Below are 13,605 nucleotides of genomic sequence, written 5' to 3'. Positions count from 1 at the left end.
ATGAAGTTAAAGGATTTAATTTAAAAATAACTGCAAGCTTGGAGAGATTGTGTTTTCTGTCTTGTAGTACGTTACCAGTGGCCTTTTAGTACTCTGAGGAGATAATTTGTAGTTCATTTTAAGCAAATTAGAAAATATGAGTGTTATATCAGTGTAATGAAAACATCATTATTAAAGGCTGAAGGAAGAATAAAGTATGAATTTTCCCTCACTCCTACATAGGTTTCTGTATCCATTATAGATCAGATCCTTGTATTTCAGCTATTTAGATTTTACCTAATTTGTTATTTTTGAAGAGCGTTTCAACCATGATTCTTAAGGAATTCTCTAATTCGATAAAATAAAATCAAAACACACAACTACCTCTTATAAATGCTTTGTTTAAAATGGACATTTCTGAACCTTCTACAGACAATACCTGCTCAGATGTGACAGCATTTGTGACATCACCAGTACAGACTTTCACAAGGATTTTGAAGTCAGTGTTGTAAGTTTCCATTTCATTTTTGCTAATTAGAGAATTGTGCTGTTTATTTTCTAGAGGAAAAAAAGTCACTAAAAGCGTATCAAATTTGTTTACTTAATTCAATAGAAATGCAAATATATTTTTTTGAAAATTACAGTTCCTTATTGGTCCCTATTATTTTGGTGTCACAAATGTTAAATATTTGGTGCCAGTTAATTATTGTATGTATAATCAGAATTTCAGAAAAGCCAGATGTAGGAAGAGATTATCAGTGTTTTCTCATGTATGAAATTTCATTTCTGCATTGAATAAACTAACTGAAGAGTTTGCTGAGATCTAGTTCAGGTCATCCTATAAGTTATTAGACTGTTTTGGAGGCTAAATCATTAAGCATTTCTCAGTAGTTAGATTAGGAAGAAATAGTATGCTAATAGCAGAGAAACCACAAGATTAGTCTGTTAGTGAAAAAACAGTAACAAACTTCATCCCAAGCTTGGTAAGATAAATTTATATGTCTTATCCAGGTCAGTTATCTTCCGTTCCATCTTGTGGCTGGAATTTGGGGGTCATATTTTATAGCTGTGTTTTAAAAGTTTCTAAAATGACTGAAAATGGTGCAAAAATTTTGTGCTAGTAAAATGGCAGGGCTGAAAATTTTGCATTTTTCCTTCTCAGTCAAGCTTTCTGTTAATTAAGATGCTGGAAAAACTTGAAGCAGAAGACTTAACACCTCATTTGCCTGAATATTGATTGCAATTGTAGTATAATAAAAACATGCAAGACAAATTAATGTAAAATATACTTACTAGAATTGAACCATGTTATGGTTCTTATGTGGGGGTTATGAGCTGTTTTATTAAATTTAAGGCAGTGAAAGCTTTTAGAAATATGTAGAATTCTGAGGTTATAAATGAGTTTTTATTTTTTCGGTTCTTTAATTCTAATCTGTAAATTTAAGAAAATATTTTACTGACCATGTTGCTTCTATCTTCCTAGCACTGCTGTTAGGATAAGACATATTTCACTGCTAACTCAAAATTTCAATTTATATTGGGATCTCTAAGTTGTAAGATTTTGTATTATTAAATTCTAATAACTATTTCACAAATGCATCTAGAAGTATTGTATTTCTCGCTTTTCAAATTGTGCATTTTAAGTGGTTTTTCTATTATTTGTCAGAGTACAGAGATTTGTATAGTTTACATATTTTTAATTCATAATTTCTGTGTATATGTGTAGAGTAAATGACAGTGTATTATGACACATATGTCAGGATATAATTTGGTTGTGTAGAACATGCAGTTGTATTAGGGAAATTCTTGATGAAATAGTTTGTCAGAACCATCGTGGCATCATTGCTTAGAGATTCAGTTGATCTTAGAAACTTGAATCGCTTGAACCTGATTTTCTAGCTTGACTGGAAAACAAGAATTGCACTCACAAGGCAGAGCAGCAGTCTGATTAATTAGTAGTTAATCTTGCCTAAGTTCATGCTGATGCCCCTTCTCCTTTGCATCTTTCTTGCCCCCAGCCAATTACCCCCATCTTTCCTTTGTGCTGATACTAGCTGTACAGTAACCTGGAATTGTTTTGAACTGGTCAACCCCTTTTCTCTTGGGGTTTGCTTTTTTAAGACCTCTCTCAGCTGCGTGGGTGCCAGTGCTGACGCAGTAGAGTGGGACATGGGATACACTGCATGCTTCCTTTGCAGCTGGTCCTCACCTTCCCCAGTGGACTGCCCTGATATTATTATTATTATTATTATTATTATTATTATTATTATTATTATTATTGTATTTGAGGTCAACCAAAGTGCCCAAGGATTAAGACCTCCATTTGCCATCAATACCTCCTGGCTACTACCAGGTTTGTGCTAGGACAAAAGGAGCATAGCAATTAAAGGAAGAACATGCTTATGTTGAATGTTTACTCAAATTTCCTGAATGTGAGATTTTCATTTTTAAAAAAATGTGCTCACACGAGTTCGGAAATGTGTCACAGCACTCAAGGAGACACTGGCTTTTTCTAAAGGTGCTGGTAGGATTGGGTGCTGAATTGATGGGAGAGTGGCTGCATTGCCATGGTGGAAACCACTAGTTTTGTGGTGAAATTACATCATTCAGAACTGCAGATGCAGAATGTTTGAAAAGCTTTTCCTGAACTCTTCTGAAAACGTGGTTCTGTGAAATGACTGATACTCTGCTATTGGCCATTTATGTTGTTAAACCCTTTTGTCATAGTCCTTCCTTTGAAAGTGAAGCCTAATCCAGTCTTTCTCTTCTCACTCTGCTTCTCTCCATCTCTGGTTATTTCTCTGTGTGCGTGTTTTGTCTCTGAAGCTCTTCTGTTTTCTTGTCACTTTCTAAAAATGTAGTTATCAGAACTGTAATTTATTTGTTTACTTTGGAGTAATATTTACAGTGTTTGTAAAATTCTGTAACTTTACAAATGAGAATACTTTTCTTTCTACTCAGTATTACATACTTAAACAAGGGTTATATTAATTGTTCTTTAGTGGTTAATTTAAAACTAAACAGTGTGTGAGCATTTCAGGTTATTTCTGTAACTGTTTATAAATTCAAGTAATTCTTCACTGTATTTCATCTGGTGTTTCTCAGCTCACTGGCATAGCTTTGCCACTCTAAAATTCTTCACATTCTTAATAAACGTGAATAGTTTTACTGTCTTGCAGTGTATGCAGTGGTAACCCTAGATCATTGTATATATTGGCTGAAAGTGTTCCTAACAGAGAACTGTGGACCTTCATGGATTGAAAATTGAAAATTTTATTATGTAATCCTATTTTGATCTTCTCCCTTTACCCAATTTCCTTTCTCTATTCTGTTCCACCACATGTTTTTTTTCATTCACACAATTCGTTTCTTTAACTTATTAAAAGCTTTTTTTAAAAGATGAAGTCAGTTGTGTTAGTCTCCATCCATTTTATTTTCTTGACTTTCTTAAAGGTAGCCCATAGGATGGACATGATTTTTCTACTCAAAAGTAGTGTTGCCTTATTTATCGTATGTGAGTTTGTATTATTTGTGTGATTAAAAATAGAATTTAAAGCAATTTTCTTTGATTGCCATCCAGCCAAATGACTTGAAATTTTCAAAGTTTCTTTAACTTTTTGTTTTGTTTTGTTTTATTTTTTCTTGGGAGTGTGGGGTGTAATTCTCCATTTAGAATCCTTCAGTTGAACTGTTATCAGTGAAGGATAGGTGTTTTCTGCCTGTAGTTTTCACCTCACTTACAATTTCTTAGTAACTGTGGATGTATTCTGCCTAGGTCCGGGATTCTTTAGTACTTAACACCCAGCTCCAATACCTCCTTTTTGATCTAGAGTGACTGAAAGAATTTTTCTGTTACCTGAAGCAGATTCTGTTGTTGTCTTCTAAGGTAAAAACCAATAGAAAGAAGCCATTCTGGTTCTTTGCAAATGTATTAGGCTCAGCTGCAGACTTCATTTTGTGTCTGGTTAATTTTCATCAAATTTTCACCCTTTAATCTGTTTGTGTTTTTTATTTCCCTGGCTTGGAAGTTTACTACATCTTATTTCCTGAAAGCAGTACTTTAAGATTTATTAATTTTCCCATTTAACTACAGTGTTTCTTTATATACAGAAACCTACATTTCCCCAGCTCCACTCCACTGGTTCTTTATCTAGTGTGATTCCATGATGATTTGGTTGTATGAGCAGGGTGAAAAGCTGAAAGTGTATGCTGAAGAACAAGCAGATCCTAAGGGCTGGATGGTATATTTTCCAAATTTTGCAAGTCCTTATGAATTGTTTGGTTTATTATTCAAAATATTGCAAAGGATGATCCAGGAAGAAAATGGGGGTGGAGGTGAGGGAGTGGATTTGAAGTCTTTGTCTCCCTCCCGTGCCCTGTGTTGAAGTTCAGTTTCACCTTTAATTTACTGAGTAGTTCCTTTCCCAGATATGATGGAACTGAAATATTTTGTGGTTACTCTTAACGGTTCTTGAATTAATTCCTCTATACTGCATGCATGAGAAGAAAAATATTTCCTGCTCATGTGCTTTAGAGCCAACAGTATCAAGGAGTATTAGTGTCAATAAATTACTTCTGTGAACTTTATTATGTGTGATATTTAGCCAGTTTGAAAGAAATTTTAAAAAATCCTTGAAGTGGACACTATTTAAATTCGGGGGCACAGGATTTTCTGCAATTAATTGGATTGCTATGGTAGGCCAATATATTAAGCTCAGGCAGTTTTGCTGCTAATTACACACAACTTCTCTGGAGTATCGGATATTCAGATCCATTTTATGAATATGGTAGGGAGAATAACAACTGTAAAACAAAGCACTGTGCATGTAAGTGACTGTTAGCATGTATTTCAGAAGGGATAAATGCTCACCATATGGTACAATTACTGTGTCCAAGTTTTCAAATTAGCTTCTCTCATCCTCCTTATTACTGTCTTTAAAAAGAGAGGAAAAAAACCCAACATGATTTATCTACTCTGCAGCAGAACTCTTGACGCAAAACAGCAGCCCAGTTCTGTCCAGTTTTTTTTCCTAGCATAATAGAGGCTGTCGGACTTTTTTATACTAATTACTGTGTGAGCCTCAGATGAACCCCCTTCAATTCACAGGGCTTTGTTAAGGGAGGAGCTGTCAATGTGTCTGCCCGTTTGCAGCTGTGCTGTGGCTTTAGCTTGCTTAACATTATGCTGCTTTTTAGACTTGACAGAAGGGATTTTTTTTTTTCTTTTTTTTTCTTTTTTTTTTTTTTTTTATTAAGGCAAAGCAGCCTTGTAGCGAAATGGTTTAAGCAGCTGCATTGTGGGGAAGCACAAAGAAGTTATTATTGTGTCTGTTTAGGGGGGTCGGATGGAGGGGGGAGATATTCGGCTGCTGTTGATGCCGATTGTTGACTTGCCATCTGCCAGATAGGGAGAAGAAAAAAATGACAGCTCCAGCAGGGTGTTCAAGAGGTTGTTTGGAGAGACGCATAAACATGTGCAGATGTCGAACTGAATAATGGCAAGAACTTGAGACGGTTTATGATGCTGCTGTTGTGTGTGCATATACAGAATGAATGTATGTGGAGATTTGCTTAGGAGGAGGGTACATATTAATTATCATTGTCCCCCACCACCTCCTTTACTTCTGTTAATTAGTTCAGGAGTTTAATATCTTCCCTCCCTCCATTGTTTATTCCTAAAAAGAGCCTTTTCTTGTAGTAGGGAAGAAAACTTTTGATTTCTCCATGTGGTGAGTTAAAAAAAACAAACCAAAACAACAACCTAACAAATTTGGTACTTGTGGAAGTAGAAAGAGTAATGCAGTTATTTCAGTCTCAGACTTTGGGGGACAGGTGCTTTACAAGTTCTTACATAGCTTTGTCTGTCTGCCGCAAGACTGGTATGTTGCATACCCCTGCTTCTGCATCCTGAGCTTTTCTTATGCAGAAAGTGCCAATTGGTGATTGTCTAGTATTATGGAGTATGCTAGGGGTTAGAATGAGATTAGCAACTAATTTGCTCTTTTGCTTGATCTTACTTTCAGTTCTTTCTCTGAAGGCAAGGAGCTGGTCAGGAATAACTTTTATTTTCCTGTTTGACAGTTGCACATAGAATAAATACGGGTCGCTTCATAGCAATATAGTTTTCTTTCTTTCACTAAAACCCGTTCTTATTTCTTGTTCAGTGCTTATGGTGAGTTTCCAAGATACGGTGAAAGAAATGTGAGAAAGGATACAAGCATAGAGGAAATTTAGTTAGCCCAGAAAGGCTAAATGAAAGCACTGTTATACAGGTGATCTCTTACTTTAAAAATAGAAACTTTAAAATAATGAATTTTCTTCTCTAATATTACATGACATTCAACATTCAGATATCTGTATTGAACTGAAAAATGGAAAATGAAACAATGGTTGAGGTTCATTGTGTATATGGATAGCAGACATGACTCTATGTTATCAATATGTATCGGGGTTTTTTGGTCAGTCACGGCATGACTTAAATATTATTGGAATTAACCTAACCAGTGCTTCCTGCCAAGCAAGCCCTTACCAAAAGTGAAGGAACTCCTTTTAATTGTGTCTTCTGTCTTAAGTCTAATAGGCATCTGTAGGTTATTGATAACAATAACTATTGATGGGAGCACTTGATGTGCCCTTCTGTCATCACTGTGGCAGAATGGGAGATACCAGTTTTGGATTATGTCAGTTTTAGCTGAAAATTCAGGTGTGGCTGCCCCCTGCCCAAGTACCAATTTCTGCATCTGAATCTAGACAGAGGTCACTGGCACTGCAGTTGAGATTTGCTTTTTGCCTGTGAGTTGCGTTGCTGGTTCTTCTTCCCAGAATTGTGGTGTTTTATGTGTTCCATCCCTGCTGGTGTGAAGCTCAGTTTCTCTGGGTAGTGCTACATGGCTGCATATCCTGAAGCATTTCATGCAACCTAAGAGATCTCTTGATGTGTACAGCAGTAATGGAGTGTTGCAGCTCAAGCATTTTAAAGGATGCTTGGCCTTATCTCATAGTGATTCTTTGCAAGTGATGCAGGCTAAGGAGCAGAGTGAAAAGGTTGACTTCATTGATGTGCCTTGAGGAAGAAAGGAGGGTGAATGGTGTTGGCACTGGCTTTTTGGCACCTAGCAAGGTTTGAGGCTAGGAGCACACCTAGTGACAAGGAGAAAGTTCAGAGGAGCTATTTTAAAATTATTGTGATGTGCCAGTTTTGAAAGTGAGACAGTTTGCTGTGTGAAAACATGCTAGCAAGTGTACCAGTTTTAAGGGGGAAAAAGTCACATAATTTTTGACAACACGTGGATCTGTTAAAGAAACTCAGTTGAATGATAATGCTATTGTCAAACTTACCGTACTCTTTTGCAAAGAATGGAAAGTTTGAAATTTCTTGTGTAAACAAGTCTTAGCTGTTTTACAAAAGGCGGTAAGCAGATAATGTTAAGATGTATAATTCAACTTGTCTGTGTGCTAAAAGCATTTATATTTTAATAATCTGATTTAATACAGTTGTACCAAGTATATGAATTTAAATTGTTGCTGCTGTAACTGACTGTCTTATTCACTGTAATTTATGGATTAGTGTTTGTATACTTGTCCTACTCTTAAAATATTTTCAAAGCCTGAAAAAGATCCTTTGGTCTAATAACACTTGATAAAAGCAGAAGAAAAGAAAGTAATATTTTTTTCTGTTATACAGAGTACAACTTGATGCTCATAGTGCTGTAAAAAAATACATATAAATATATAAAGGTACTGAGAACATTAAGGTTTTAGCTATAAAAAATAAGTGAAACAGTATTTAAAATGCTTTTTTTCATTTACCACAAATACAGCTCAACATTATTAAAAAATAAAAAACTGCTCTGAAAATCAGCTAAATAGTAAATAGTGTAGTATTTTTTGGCTTTTGTGCTTATATTGCCTTGTGCAAGATAGAAATTTAGGTAATGTGAGCAGTGTTCCTAAATATTTCCAGAATACAGAATACTTGGTTTTCCATTCCTGAATAGCAGGCATATTTAGAAAATATTGATCACCTTTGTTGCTCAGAGATGCTGATGCAATACAGGACTCTGTTATTCCAGACAGCATGTGCTAATAGCAACTGCTATTTAATTTATTTATTGTTCTAATTTTTATCCTTCAAGAATGAAGGGGAAGTGAGAGTGATGTTGAAACTGGCAAGTTTTTCTTCCTGTTGGCTCAAAGTGGGCATGGTAAAGGTCAGTTCTCAATTTGTCGGGATGTCAGCTAACTCAGTATTTCTGGTATGATTTTTTAAAAGGACAAAATTTCGTGCATATGAAAATGAACATTTATTTTCCATGCGATGCCAAGACACACCATTAATTTTGAGTAGGTATTGTAGATGCCCAGTTTGAATACTGCATTTCTGTGTGAATAATGGTATGTCTGTCTGTGTGGTATTGAATACTTTCCTCTAGATTTTTTGTGTGTTTTAGAGAAAGGATTATTAATGCAACAGGAAAGTGTTGAATAAATAGCAGGAGCTGAAGTGCTGCTGCATTCGTACAAGATAGGACAATGACTCACTCCACGAGTTGTAATGAAAAAGCCATGGTGGCTGGCAATTTGAACCCTAGAACCCTGCAATATGTTTCTTCATTGCACTCACAACCTGGGGGGAGGAAAACCCCACAGTAAGAGCAGAGAAAATCATTCCACTGGGGAGATTGGTCCTTCCCATCACTTCAGCTACAGAGGTGCACCTGAAACCATGGAGAGCTGCTCGGTGTCTTCTCCCTGCTGCTGACTGCACCTCTGCTCGGAAGGAAAATGCTTCACTAGCAGGAGCCCTTCTATTTGGTCACTACTTAGTGCTGCTTCAGGAACAAAGAATCTAGTGTTTGCCAGCTCTTCAGTGCATCTGGGCTGGCATGGAGGACAGAGGGTTGTCCCTGTTTTCCTCCCCCCTTGCTCAGCTGAGGCACTTCTAGAGCTCGTACCCGAGGCTGCTCGCTGCCTTCTGCAGAATATTAACATCTGTGTGCTTTTCCCTGGTTTCTGGCCACATACCTGTAAATAGCTGAACATAAATTGACCAGTCTTCTGTCTGAGCTGGATCGTTTGGGTATTGTGGACAGTGAGAGGCACTTGAACTTTCTCACCTAAACTTCCCAATTTGCAAGAAACTTAATGGAAACCTAGCTGTGGTATAAGGCAGTGCCCACATGTAGCATGAAATGTTTCCTATTTCTCAGCTGGCACTGGAAAAATTCATTTGTCTAATGCAAGTACAGATGTGCTCAAAATGTCATTCAGCATTACTGGGAGCTGTGGGAAAACAGTTAGTATAAATAAATAATCACTGTCTCACAGTGTAAGAGAGAATCATAAAGTGGTAGTTCCAAATTCTGCTTTTCTTTGAACTGCCAGTTAGTATTTATGAGAGGGCATCTAATAAAAATACCTTTAAAACATTTAGGCATGTTAGGGAAAATCACAGTTTCATTAAATTTTTTGTTATGCCGTGAGATTTTGTAGAATACTTTGCATAATATATGATTACACACTTAGATCGAAGGACAGAAATTATCAGGACAGGTATACTTTTTGGTTATTTTAAACATTTATTTTTTACAGTAGCTTTGTACTGTGCTGCAAATTTCTTGCAGTGAAATCAAAAGTAAGTAAATATTCTAGCAGAAGTGCTTTGCATTTACTTAGTGTCTACTGACTTAATCAAATAGTCTGCTGATGCTTCCAATCGTGTGTTAGGTAACACTGCCCTCAGAGGGCCAAGGTAAGGAAATTCAATCTCAAAACCACTGGCATTATTTCTGATAATTTTACTTGACCTAACATTAACTACAGTTCTTTCTTTTAAAGAAAAATTGCATATAGTTGTTTTATTTACTTTTATGTAATGTTGATTAATGCTCTTAGATAAATTCAGTCTTTTCCCCTTCTGTTTATTAAATGTTATTGTAGGGAGTTTGATTTATGAAAAAAGTGCCTTAAATAAAGAAAAAAAAAGAAAGAAAGACAATGTTTGTGTATTGTTTCTATTAAATCCATATGACTAAATTGATGAAACAGATAAGAGGCAGAATTTTGGTGTATTCTCTCTGAGGGGTTTTTTTTCCCTTTTTTTTTTTTTTTCCCTTAAATCTCACTTATGTCTGTGTGGCAGCTGTTGCTTCTTTTAAGGAAGCAAGTTTTTGAACTCAGGTTTCTGTTGCTTATCAGCACTGTATATTAAAGACATTTCCTTCACACCTCTGAAACCATTTACATATTGAAAAATGTAGATGTTTTGCAAAAGTGTTTTTTTTTAAATGCATTTTTAAATAGTAAGATTAATTTTAAATTACTGATTAATTTTTCAATAATTGCTAAATTTCCATATGCTTAAGGATTACAAATGGTGAGACTAACAATAGCAACTGCCGAGTCTGAGGTGAAATACATGTTTGAAGAGAGAGTTTGAGTTGTGAGGCAATGTAAAAAAAAAAAAAAATTACAAACTTTTGAGTGATACATTTGTCTAACACAGATTTTTTTGACTACTCATATGATTTCTTAGAAAGTTCTCCTTTCTGAAGCCTCTCAACAGTATGAAAACTACCAACATTGCATCACTGGAATAAACATATTTTGTGAAATGTCCTGAAGGCAGGTTTCTTGTTACTGGCTGTCAAAAGCAAAAAAAGAAAAATCATTAAGGTTGCAGTACAGAGGCAAATAAAGAGGCAGCCGCGAGGGTCATGTTCTGAACAAACCTTCATTAAACATTCTTTGTTACTGTTGTTAGCCAGTATATTATTAAATACAACGTTAATTAAAGAGTTGCATGTTACGAGGGTGCTTTTTGTATGAAGATCAGATTGAATTTTCGTGTGCTTCAAGAATATACTGCTGTCTTACTAAATATTTTGGTTGTATTCTCTCAGTAGTTATTAAAAGAGCAGACCCCAACAACATAAAATTTGTATTTTGTCTGTGTGTATGTATTTATTGTCTCTATGTATCAGTGAGGTGCATATTGTAGTGCAACTTTCCTCAAGTAGCTTAAAAAACTTTGCCTAGAATTAAAATGATGTAGGAATTACTTGGCTTTCTTTGCTGCAGTGGTTGCAATTATAGACCTCTTCTTTCTGTCTAATAAACAGATCCTAAAAGAATGTGGTTTTCAACTTAGAAGGGTGTAAATTCAGGCAAAATAATAATTTAACTTACATTAACTCAGCAGGAAGCAGGGTACAAACTGATTAATCGTCTGTGGCAGATGTACTGCTTTTTTAAGTACTGCAGCTCCATTTTATTAAATTGTCAGGATATCTTGTGGTTTGGTTAGCCTGCCTGGACTTCTCCTCTCTCGTGGAATTACTTTTCGCTTGAATTAATAGATTTCACATGTAAATTTCCTCTCATTTGCTTGTGTTGAGGTATTTAATAAACATACATTCCAAATATCTTTAAAGTGATTTAATATTGGTAATACTGAGAAATACACTTCTTTTTTTTGAAATACAGGGCTCCTAAGTTAGAAGACATGTGGAAATGTTTTTTCTTTTCAAATACTCTGCTTTGCTTTAGCGTTTTTGTATGGAGGATTTCTTTCAAGGCAAATAAGTAACCACATGCATTAAGAAGTATGAACTAAAATGTTTTTCTATCTTTAGGCAGATTATGTAAAAGGAATGCAGTTATAAGAGAGCACCTAGAGTGCATCTGGAGAGCCCTTAAACCACTTCAGCAGCTAAGCGAACAGTTCACTGATACCAGCGTTTAGTCTTCAAAAGTGTTCACCCATTAGTTAATTAAATTACAAAATAAATATATAGGGCAGATGATAAATATTAACATATAGGCCTTGGAGAGGAATTCGAATGTTGCTATTTTTAAGACAAAACCAGGGTTTGTATGTGTGTGTGTTTGTGTACATGTCTTGGAAAAGTAGTCTGACCACGATTCATGTTGGGAAACCACTTGGGAGAAACGTTCTTCAAATAAATATGTCTGTGAAAGAAATATGTGGATCCTTATGAAGCTGCAGTGTTCTACAATTGCTTTTAAACTGCATTTTCTGTGTCTAGCTATGGGTTTGCACAGTGAAGACAGAGGTACAGCTCTGCTCTTAGACAAACTGGTACTCATCTGTCCTATGATTAGCTTTTGTCCAAAGCTGCTAACTCTCTTCAGAGGAGCTTGGAAATGCTATTCAACTCTTCCAATGGTTGTTCTCCAGACATAAAATCAGCTGCATAACTCAGCAGATGATTAAAAATCTGTTCAGCTTTCTGATTAAGAGAATCTGTGTTTGGCTGCTACTGGGTACTCAATCTAAAGTGTTGTCCTAAGCGGTGAAGAGGAAGTAAGTGATCAGAGAAGTGTGTGCTGGGTCTGTAAGGCCACCTGTTAGAATGGTCTCCTTTTCCAACAGGTTTCATACTGGAGAGTGTATGTAAGCAAACAAAGGCTGCCATTCTTTCCTGAGTGACTATTAAGTGTACTTACCCTATCAGCCCTGATTCTTAGAGCAGAGTCTGCTTATCTCCCTCTGCAGTTTATTCCTTGCAAAAGGGAGGACTCTCTTTGAAACCTGAGCCCTTGGATGGCTGACCTGCTTTTGGCATGTTGATGTTGTCTCCATGCTGTCCTTGAATTCTTCAGTAGATTTAGGTGCCTGCCTTCTAGGTAACACTAAGATCTTGATAGCTTGCAAACCCAGTAAAAGGCACTTTCTCTCCTGACAGGCGCTTACTCTTATAATGAAATGAGATAGAATTTACTGGAAAAATACACAAGATTCTCTTTATCATCTCTTTAAGAAAGCAACTAAGATGTTAATATTTTTAAAACTTATACTGGATGATCTGATATGTAAGGTTTTGCTTTGGCTTCAACTTTTGAGGCCATGCAGATTTCAGCAATTTTGTTTCAGGGCATATTTCAAATATTTTTAAAATATGAGTCATCCCTTTACTTAAGCCTATGGTTATTTCATCTTCAAGTATTTAGCGAACTTAATTAATTGCTTTTCATGTAATGCTGATATAGTTTTTCATTGTTGTTGGTATTAAAGTTACACATTTGTTTTCCCATACTGCACTTGTGTTTCTTCTTCAACGTACAAAATATCTCATACCTGTTTGTTTTGGTTTGGTTTTTAGTGCATGCTTTCATGTTAGCTGGGATTTCCTACTGTGAATTGAACTCAGACTGGCAGTATCAGTAGGGATGTTCCAAGCCAAACTAGAACCAGAGGCCTGAGATAAAGCTCTGCATCAATACAAATGTGACTAGTGCCATATCTGCTCTATTCATTAAGTGGTCAAATTAAGTCACACTTGGACTTTTTAAATTCTTTCTACCTCTGTGAAAATGTCTATATAACAAAGTCAAGCAAGTACCCTGCTATCTATAAGCAGGACTAAATACAAAGAGATTTGCTACATAAGCCAGCCTGAATAGCCCAGTGTTAATTTTTCTCCTATTTTCTCTTCTCCACCTCCTATTCCCCACTCTCCTTCTCTGCTTAAATACATGTTGAAAACTGGACATGTTAGTGGCTGCAGTTGGATTTGTTAAGCCATGGGTATTGTCAAAATCCTTACAAGCTGTGCTCAAGTTCATCAAGGCCATATCAAGTATTCCCATGTTTAACTTCAGTGA

The 13,605-nt window shown here is 35.9% G+C and overlaps 1 protein-coding gene across 3 annotated transcripts in view; it reads left to right on the top strand.

The window, feature by feature from the left end:
• AKT3 (AKT serine/threonine kinase 3) overlaps positions 1-13,605 on the top strand; it is a 150,713-nt gene that overhangs the window by 63,636 nt on the left and 73,472 nt on the right. The window contains exon 1 of one of the 3 annotated variants that reach the window (XM_085055166.1): positions 429-487. The exons of the other annotated variants lie outside the window; for them this stretch is intronic. The gene's annotated coding sequence lies outside the window, so the exon portion shown is untranslated. Of the gene's footprint in view, positions 1-428; positions 488-13,605 lie in introns of those variants that run through there. 3 annotated transcript variants of the gene reach the window in all.

The sequence above is a fragment of the Lichenostomus cassidix genome, chromosome 3, assembly GCF_008360975.1.
Source record: "Lichenostomus cassidix isolate B80296 chromosome 3, HeHo_3.0, whole genome shotgun sequence".
Taxonomy (NCBI): Eukaryota; Metazoa; Chordata; class Aves; order Passeriformes; family Meliphagidae; genus Lichenostomus; species Lichenostomus cassidix.
Note: the sequence above shows the minus strand (reverse complement) of the source record. Positions and strands in the feature narration are given on the sequence as shown.